Here is an 8,019-nt window from a genome sequence, read left to right as displayed (position 1 = left end):
GAAGATCACAATCCCTACAGTTTCCCAGGATATTCCCCAAAAACTGTGATCCTTCAGATAAATAGAGAACTACATGGAGGGAGAGATTAAGTTTGGGGGGAAGGGAATGGGTGTGGACAAGAATACTGGGACATCAAGGGTTATATATGATGCTATCCCATGCGCATAAAGAAACTGACATTATGTTTTCTATTTTAGTCAGCTGACTGATGTTTAATGAGAACAGATTTTTAAGAAGTGTTGAAAAGAATCTAGACACCAGCAATATCACTGATTCAATATACCCATTACTTAATGGACCCACATATTTCAAGATTTTGATGAAAAAATAAAATAATTATTTTAAGGAGAAATAAAGGAACTGAAAATTATAAGATCCAGAGAGCTATCATGAATGCCTTAACTTTCTGGAAGAAACAAACAAGCATAAACAAATAAAACAACTAGTCTCTATATGGAGAAGGTTGGGACCAGGGACATGCAGAAAGTTTGATGGAGCTCTATACCTATGTGCTTCCCACTGGATACCTTTGCACTATTTGCCACCCTCCACCATGTCCTTGGGGAATCACTATACCATCCAGCTTCTTTGTGCCCAATCTTTCCCTGGGTCTGAACTTTCTTGGATCTAAACACAGCCTTTGAGTTTTACTTTGCCATTTTCTTTGCAAGTTATACCATGATATCACCTTATTGATTATGGCCAGCACTGTGTTTAAGATTTTAAAGCATTATGTTTATTCAGAATTCATTTGCAAATATACAATGCTTTATTCCTACAATATATGGGGAAGACCAGGCTTTACAAATGTTCTATGAAAATAAATATCATCTATGGTTCTTGCAGAAATGAGATAATCATGGTTACTTCTGTTTGTTGGGCTTCTAAAAGAAAATAAAATGGCCACAATGAATTCTGCTATTAGTGATTCATCTCCAGCCAAATTAAAAAAAATATGTACATAATTTAACAAGATTTCTGCTAAATGAGATCTAATCAAAGCTTTGAAGTAAAACAAGTTTTATATAAGGTGTCTGCTGTGTGTGCTAGACAACATTCAGAAGCATGGTGCATAAGATAGATAAGAAAATTGTTTATCATTGAAAATTGAATTACTGAAATATTTTGAACCAATTTATTCTCCATGAAAAATAGAACATTATGTATTCTCCCTCTAACCTCAAGCTATAAAAAGTTTATCTGGAAAAACAAAACAAAACAGAAATGTTATCATGTTGACATAAGCCCTTAAGAAACTTCCTTCCTTTAAATGATTTTTCCCGAGTTGGATTTAATTAAGTTTAGAGTAGTGAACTTAGGCACAAAAGGATGAATGTAAATCAAATTATTGTCTAGACCAAGGCATCATAATATTTGCCCTTACAGCTGTATCCTGCTTTCAATGTTTTCAAGAAAAGATTTACCTAAATCAAATTTCCAATAATCAATCACACTGTAAATGCCCAGAGATACTTTGCTATTTAAAGGACTGTCCCAGAGTGACTTGCAAGAATAATAATCCTTTGTGACATCATAATCTTTAACTGACTTCACTGTTGTATAAATCTGCCTTTATATTTGACAAATCTGCCTGAAGAGGTGCCTACTCAGAAATGTTAAAAAGTGTGTTAATATTATCAAGAGGGTTGTTTATCCACCCTAACCTGACCCACCATTATATGTTATTGACCTTATGAAATACTCTAAATAATCAAAATAACATGAGAAAAGATATGTCATATTTCAGAGATTTTAAATGTGTGCTCCAGGAACACCCTTAATTTTGTCTCTTGTGGGGGAGGGTAACAAATGATTGGAGTGTATGATGTAGCAAGGTTTTCTATCAAGTGATTATGATGCATGCAGTAGACATGGAATGGGAGTGGAGACCAATGGCCCCTAGTGTATGGATCCAGTGAGAGGAAGATCCCATTAGGTATCTGTCCTTAATGTCAAATGACATCAAACCAAAACCAAAGTCCTTATCAGATGTAAATGTTTGGGGGACATCTCAAACTAAAATAGTCAATGCTCTTTAACTATGAAAACCCATGAGGAACACAGTTCCAGACAAAAGAGTTCATTTTCTAAGTCACAGCAGTTAAGAAAACATTAGAAGGAACATGTTACAACTTCAAAGTTGTGTAACTTTGGGGAGAATTTCAGGAGGCAAGGCTTAGGTGAGGGTTGAATATTCTCAGAAAGTTGGAATAATTTTGATTTTGTTTGGGAATTTTTGTTATTGTTTTAAGGCATTTTTGTTTTTTATTAATTTTGAGTGTATGGGTGTTTTGTCTGTGCATGTTTATATGCGTATATCATGTATGCAGTGCTCCTAGAGGGTCTTAAGATGTAATGTAACTGAAGAGTATATGGTTGTTAGTTGCAATGTGGGTCCTGGGCACTGGAATCCCAGGCTTCTATTAGAGCATCAATAGAAGCTCTCCACTACCATTGAGTCACCATTCCTCTCATCCAGAGATGAGAAGGCTAGATCTAAATTGTGATGCACAGGGAAGCAGCAGGCACACACAATGGGTAGGAAAGGGAAGTGCTTGGCAGCTTGGACACTATTATATGTAGCAATGGAGTGGTCTTGCTATTGTCTTGCTTTGCCATAAGAATACAGGGAGGACATGTTGTGTAAAAGTTTAAGTCCATGATGGGAAAATTGAGTCCTGACTGAGACCATAACCAGTAGAAAAAATGCCAAGTTTTTGCTGGGAGAACATACCAGGCTAGCTTCAGGATGCCAGTGACAATTTTTCTCTTTCTCACCTTAAATGTGTGAAATCTTCTGATTAGCATTTCACTAAAATATTTTGCAACAATTAATTCCGTAGAAAATATGACAGGATACATACTCTCATTTTTTATTTGTTCACGTTATTTATTTACAGACAAGATCTTACTATGTGTCTCTGGATGGTCTGGAATTTGTACAGCCCCACCCATCTCTGCCTCCAAACAAAAACACACTATCATTTTTAAAACATAAAGTTTGCAAGTTTGTGTGCTTAGTTTATTTGAGCAGGACGCTCAATATGACCCCCGCTGTTTTTATGCATTGATGCAATGCATTTTCATCCATCTTACTCCTGAATGTCTCATTAATTCTGCATTTTCTAAGACATTCTCACTTCACAAATCCATCTTCTGTCTTGCAGAGACCCTAATTTCTCAAGTTGGAAGTTGTGAATTACTATCACTCTAATTATAAATCCCTTCGTTACAGGTTACCTTAATTCATAAATCATCAAAAAATATTATATCCTAATTTCTTGTAAGGCATATATTTTTGTCACATTTTAAGCAACTTGATTTACCCATGATTAATATCATGTTACTTATTTAGTAATTGCCAACATTTATTGAGTACTATGTTACTTGTCCTATGCTAAACTCTAATAAAGGCCCTGAATCAGTACTTTCAATCTACTTTCAGTGATCAAGGTTGTGCTTAGAGGCACTATACAGAGCTTCAAGTCTCAAAAAGATAAGCAAGAATAGAGATGAACACAGAAAATTTCCTGAGCACAGTTCAAGAAGCACTATAAGATTCTGGGTCATATACTCCAGGGAACATGCAAAACTATAATATAGCATTTATTTATTTCTCTTCTAAACATTTCACAAAATTGCTTTATGGTATTTTTGATATTTTTTGTAAGGAACTATAATAAAAAATAAGGAATGCTTTAGAAGTGTGAGTGCTGTCCTTGTACAGGAGCTATTGCTAATCTTCTCTGTGTTGCTGAAAATAAAGTATATGTGCTGTCAATGCAAACATTATTATCTGTAGATTCTAATATTTTAAAGTTCTATATGTAAAGTTATATGCAGCAGACACCATAGACTACAAGGCTTCAGAGAAAAGAGGAAGTTTGTTTGAAGAAGAGTGCATTAAAATGCCGTCCAATGCACAGAACAAGAAAGACATTGAAGTTTTGCATCATTTTGAACTTTCTAGATCAAAATTCACCCTTGCCATTCCAATATAAGGATTAATTCAATCAGAAAAGAAGGATAATTTAGATTGAGGAAAAATCTCATGAATTACTGCATCCAAAATCAATGTAGAAAATAAATGGAAAGAACCCAGGTATCCCTCAACAGAAGAGTGGATACAAAAAATGTGGTATATCTACACAATGGAGTACTATTCAGCCATTAGAAACAATGAATTCATGAAATTCTTAGGCAAATGGATGGAGCTAGAGAACATCATACTAAGTGAGGTAACCCAGACTCAAAAGGTGAATCATGGTATGCACTCACTAATAAGTGGTTATTAACCTAGAAAACTGGAATACCCAAAACATAATCCACACATCAAATGAGATACAAGAAGAAAGCAGGAGTGGTCCCTGGTTCTGGAAAGACTCAGTGAAACAGTATTTGGCAAAACCAGAACGGGGAACTGGGAAGGGGTGGGAGGGAGGACAGGGGAAGAGAAGGGGGCTTACGGGACTTTCGGGGAGTGGGGGGGGCTAGAAAAGGGGAAATCATTTGAAATGTAAATAAATTATATCAAATAAAAAAAAAAGACAAAAAAAAAAGGTGTTTAACAGCAGAAGAAAATAAATGGTATAAGATCACATAGATAAAAAATGATCCTGCTATACCACTCCTGGGCATATACCCAGAGGATTCCCCACCATGTAATAAGGATACATGCTCTACTATGTTCATAGCAGCCCTATTTATAATTGCCAGATGCTGGAAAGAACCCAGGTATCCCTCAACAGAAGAGTGGATACAAAAAATGTGGTATATCTACACAATGGAGTACTATTCAGCCATTAGAAACAATGAATTCATGAAATTCTTAGGCAAATGGATGGAGCTAGAGAACATCATACTAAGTGAGGTAACCCAGACTCAAAAGGTGACTCATGGTATGCACGCACTAATAAGTGGATATTAACCTAGAAAACTGGAATACCCAAAACATAATCCATACATCAAATGTGGTACAAGAAGAAAGGAAGAGTGGCCCCTTGCTCTGGAAAGACTCAGTGAAGCAGTATAGGGCAAAACCAGAATGGGGAAGTGGGAAGGGGTGGGTGGGAGGACAGGGGGAGAGAAGGGAGCTTTTGGGACTTTTGGGGAGTGGGGGGCTAGAAAAGGGGAAATCATTTGAAATGTAAATAAAAAATATATCGAATAAAAAATAAAAAAGTGAAATAAAATAAAACAAATAAAAATATAAATCTCAAAAAGAGAAAAATAGAAAAAAATGATTGTCTTAAAATCTAGAAGAAAAAATAGAAATTCATGCAGAAGACAACATCCATTAAATATGAATATAGAAGAGACTTTCTATGATATAGTGAAAATGTTAAGCACACAAAGTAAAAACTATGAAAGCAAAGCGTCAATTCACCTACAAAGGTAGAATAATATCAGATCCATCATCAATAACTCACAGAGTTAATAAAGACAGTCTCAATAACAAGAACAAAGAAAGCAGGAATTCCTGTCAAATAACTGGCTGAACAAAAGTCAGGAAGGAATCTACTGTATTCAAAACAGTAAACCAGAAAACCCCTGAAAATATAGGAGAGACAATTGTACTGGCTAGTTTTGTGTGTCAACTTGACACAGGCTGAAGTTATCACAGAGAAAGGAGCTTCAGTTGGGGAAGTGCCTCTATGAGATCCAGCTGTGGAGCATTTTCCCATTTAGTGATCAAGTGGGTAGGGCCCCTTGTGGGTGGTACTACCTTTGGGCTGGTGCTCTTGGATTCTATAAGAGAGCAGGCTGAGCAAGCCAGGGGAAGCAAGCCAGTAAGAAACATCCCTCCATAGCCTCTGCATCAGCTCCTGCTTCCTGACCTGCTTGAGTTCCAGTCCTGACTTCCTTTAGTGATGAACTGCAATGTGGAAGTGTAAGCTCAATAAACCCTTTCCTCTCCAACTTGCGTCTTGGTCATGATGTTTGTGCAGGAATAGAAACCCTGACTAAGACAAATTGGTACCAGCGTAGTGGGGTATTCCTGTGACAACCTGACCATGTTTGGGGGAGGACTGTGGAAGGACTTTGGAACTTTGAGCTAGAAAAGCCATTAGAATATTAAGAGCTCGGTGGAAAGTTCTGTAGGAGCTTGGAAGACAATGTTAAGAACAGTGCAAAAGATGGGGGCCTGGCTTGTGAAATTTCAGAGGGAAGATTAAAGACTCTTACAGTGGCTATGTTTTGATTGTGAAGATTCTGTGGTTTTGGTTAGCTAGGACTGAAGAATCAGATGTAAGTAATAAGATACCAGAACCACTAAGGCAAACCTTTGTGTTACTGGGACTATTGATGCTGGTTAGCCGGAGCTAAGAAATTAGCGGTGATTAAGAAGAGACCAGCATCACTGAGATGAAATATTCTTGGAAGTGTATTCTGAGAGCACAGAGAGTGTGTTCCAGAGATAGCCACAGTTGTATTTTGTGCTGTGACAGGACTTGGTACTGTGTAAGAGTCACCCAGATGGTACTGGTTTTGAAGGCATGAAGGGGTCATGAAGAGCAGCCGAGGCTCTTGGCACAGTGAGAGGCCACGGAAGGCCATTGGTGAAGGTGCAGCCTCAATTGCAATTGATGGCCCAGGACTTGAAGGGGTCATGCATAGGAGCAGAGGCTTGCCACCATGAAGAGAGCCTATGAGAGACTATTGGTGAAGCCTAATTACAGTAGAAGTGAGCAGCATTTTGGAGATGCCAGTGCCATGAGATGACCACCAAGAACAGCAGCAGCAGTGGAGTACAGGCAGCTGGAGCCTAGAAGACACGCTGCGTGCTACAAAGGGCAGAGCTGGAGAAGTGACCCACACCCTTGGAGGAGCCCAGAAGATTGTAAGTTGGATACCAGGCATTGAACCATTAGAGTTTGAGTTTTGCTTTTGGTTGTGACTGATATGTTTCCCTCTTGAAGGAAGAAAGTATTTTAGTGGAGCCCACAGTTAAAAGACTGAATTTTTAAAAGACTTTGAATTTTAAAGATATTAGACATTTTAAGGTGATTGAACTTTTAATATGTAAAGACTGTGGGACTTTTAAAGTAATTTAGATCTTGGGGATGAATTAGAAAGTAAGGGTTGAGGCTTAATAGTGATGTGTTTGCGTGTCAAGTTGACAAGGGGTCAATTGTACTGGCTGGTTCTGTGTGTCAACTTGACACAGGCTGGAGTTATCACAGAGAAAGGAGTTTCAGTTGGGGAAGTGCCTCCATGAGATCCAGCTGTGGGGCATTTTCTCAATTAGTGATCAAGGGAGGAGGGCCCCTTGTGGGTGGTACCACTTTTGGGCTGGTGCTCTTGGGTTCTATAAGAGAGCAGGCCGAGAAAGTCAGGAGAAGCAAGCCAGTAAGAAACATCCCTCCATGGCCTCTGCATCAGCTCCTGCTTCTTGACCTGCTTGAGTTCCGGTCCTGACTTCCTTTAGTGATGAACTGCAATGTTGAAGTATAAGCTGAATAAACCCTTTTTCCTCCCCAACTTGCTTCTTGTTCATAATGTTTGTGCAGGAATAGAAACCCTGACTAAGACAACAATTAAAAAAAGAATGAACAAACAAGAACAAAAATAAACAAAAAACCTTACCTTATTGTAACCAGCCAAAAACTAGACTACAGCCAATTAAACTACAGAAATTAGTAAAGCTTCTGTCAGTAGCAACCTTAACACAAATGGTCTCAATCCTCCACTTAATGATACATAGGTAGGCTGGCTGGATTAAAAATACACCAGACTTTGTATTATCCCAAGAACATACTTTATTGGTAAAGACATCCACAAACTGAGAGGCATAGTACAGAAAACAAGTGCAAGAAAGGTGAAAGTACTCTTGGGTTACCTTTTATAGTGATAATAAGTTATTTCAAATACTCACTCTAATCTCTAGTTAAGTCATCCAAACGAAAAATCAACAAAGAAATCTCTAAGCTTTTTACCACTTTCTTGAGGATGATTTTTTTTATTGCATATACCTTCCCCTTAGAATAATGCCTAAGTTGGTTTTCTCTACTGGCATA

General features: G+C 37.8%; 1 non-coding gene across 1 annotated transcript; it reads right to left on the bottom strand.

Annotated features, from left to right (window-relative positions):
• Positions 1-3,683: 3,683 nt before the first annotated feature.
• On the bottom strand, positions 3,684-3,789 carry LOC127679483 (U6 spliceosomal RNA). Its single transcript, XR_007976792.1, has one exon. It is a non-coding gene; the product is annotated as a U6 spliceosomal RNA (small nuclear RNA).
• Positions 3,790-8,019: the final 4,230 nt, after the last annotated feature.

Source organism: Apodemus sylvaticus, chromosome 2 (genome assembly GCF_947179515.1).
Source record: "Apodemus sylvaticus chromosome 2, mApoSyl1.1, whole genome shotgun sequence".
NCBI classification, from domain to species: Eukaryota; Metazoa; Chordata; class Mammalia; order Rodentia; family Muridae; genus Apodemus; species Apodemus sylvaticus.
Note: the sequence above shows the minus strand (reverse complement) of the source record. Positions and strands in the feature narration are given on the sequence as shown.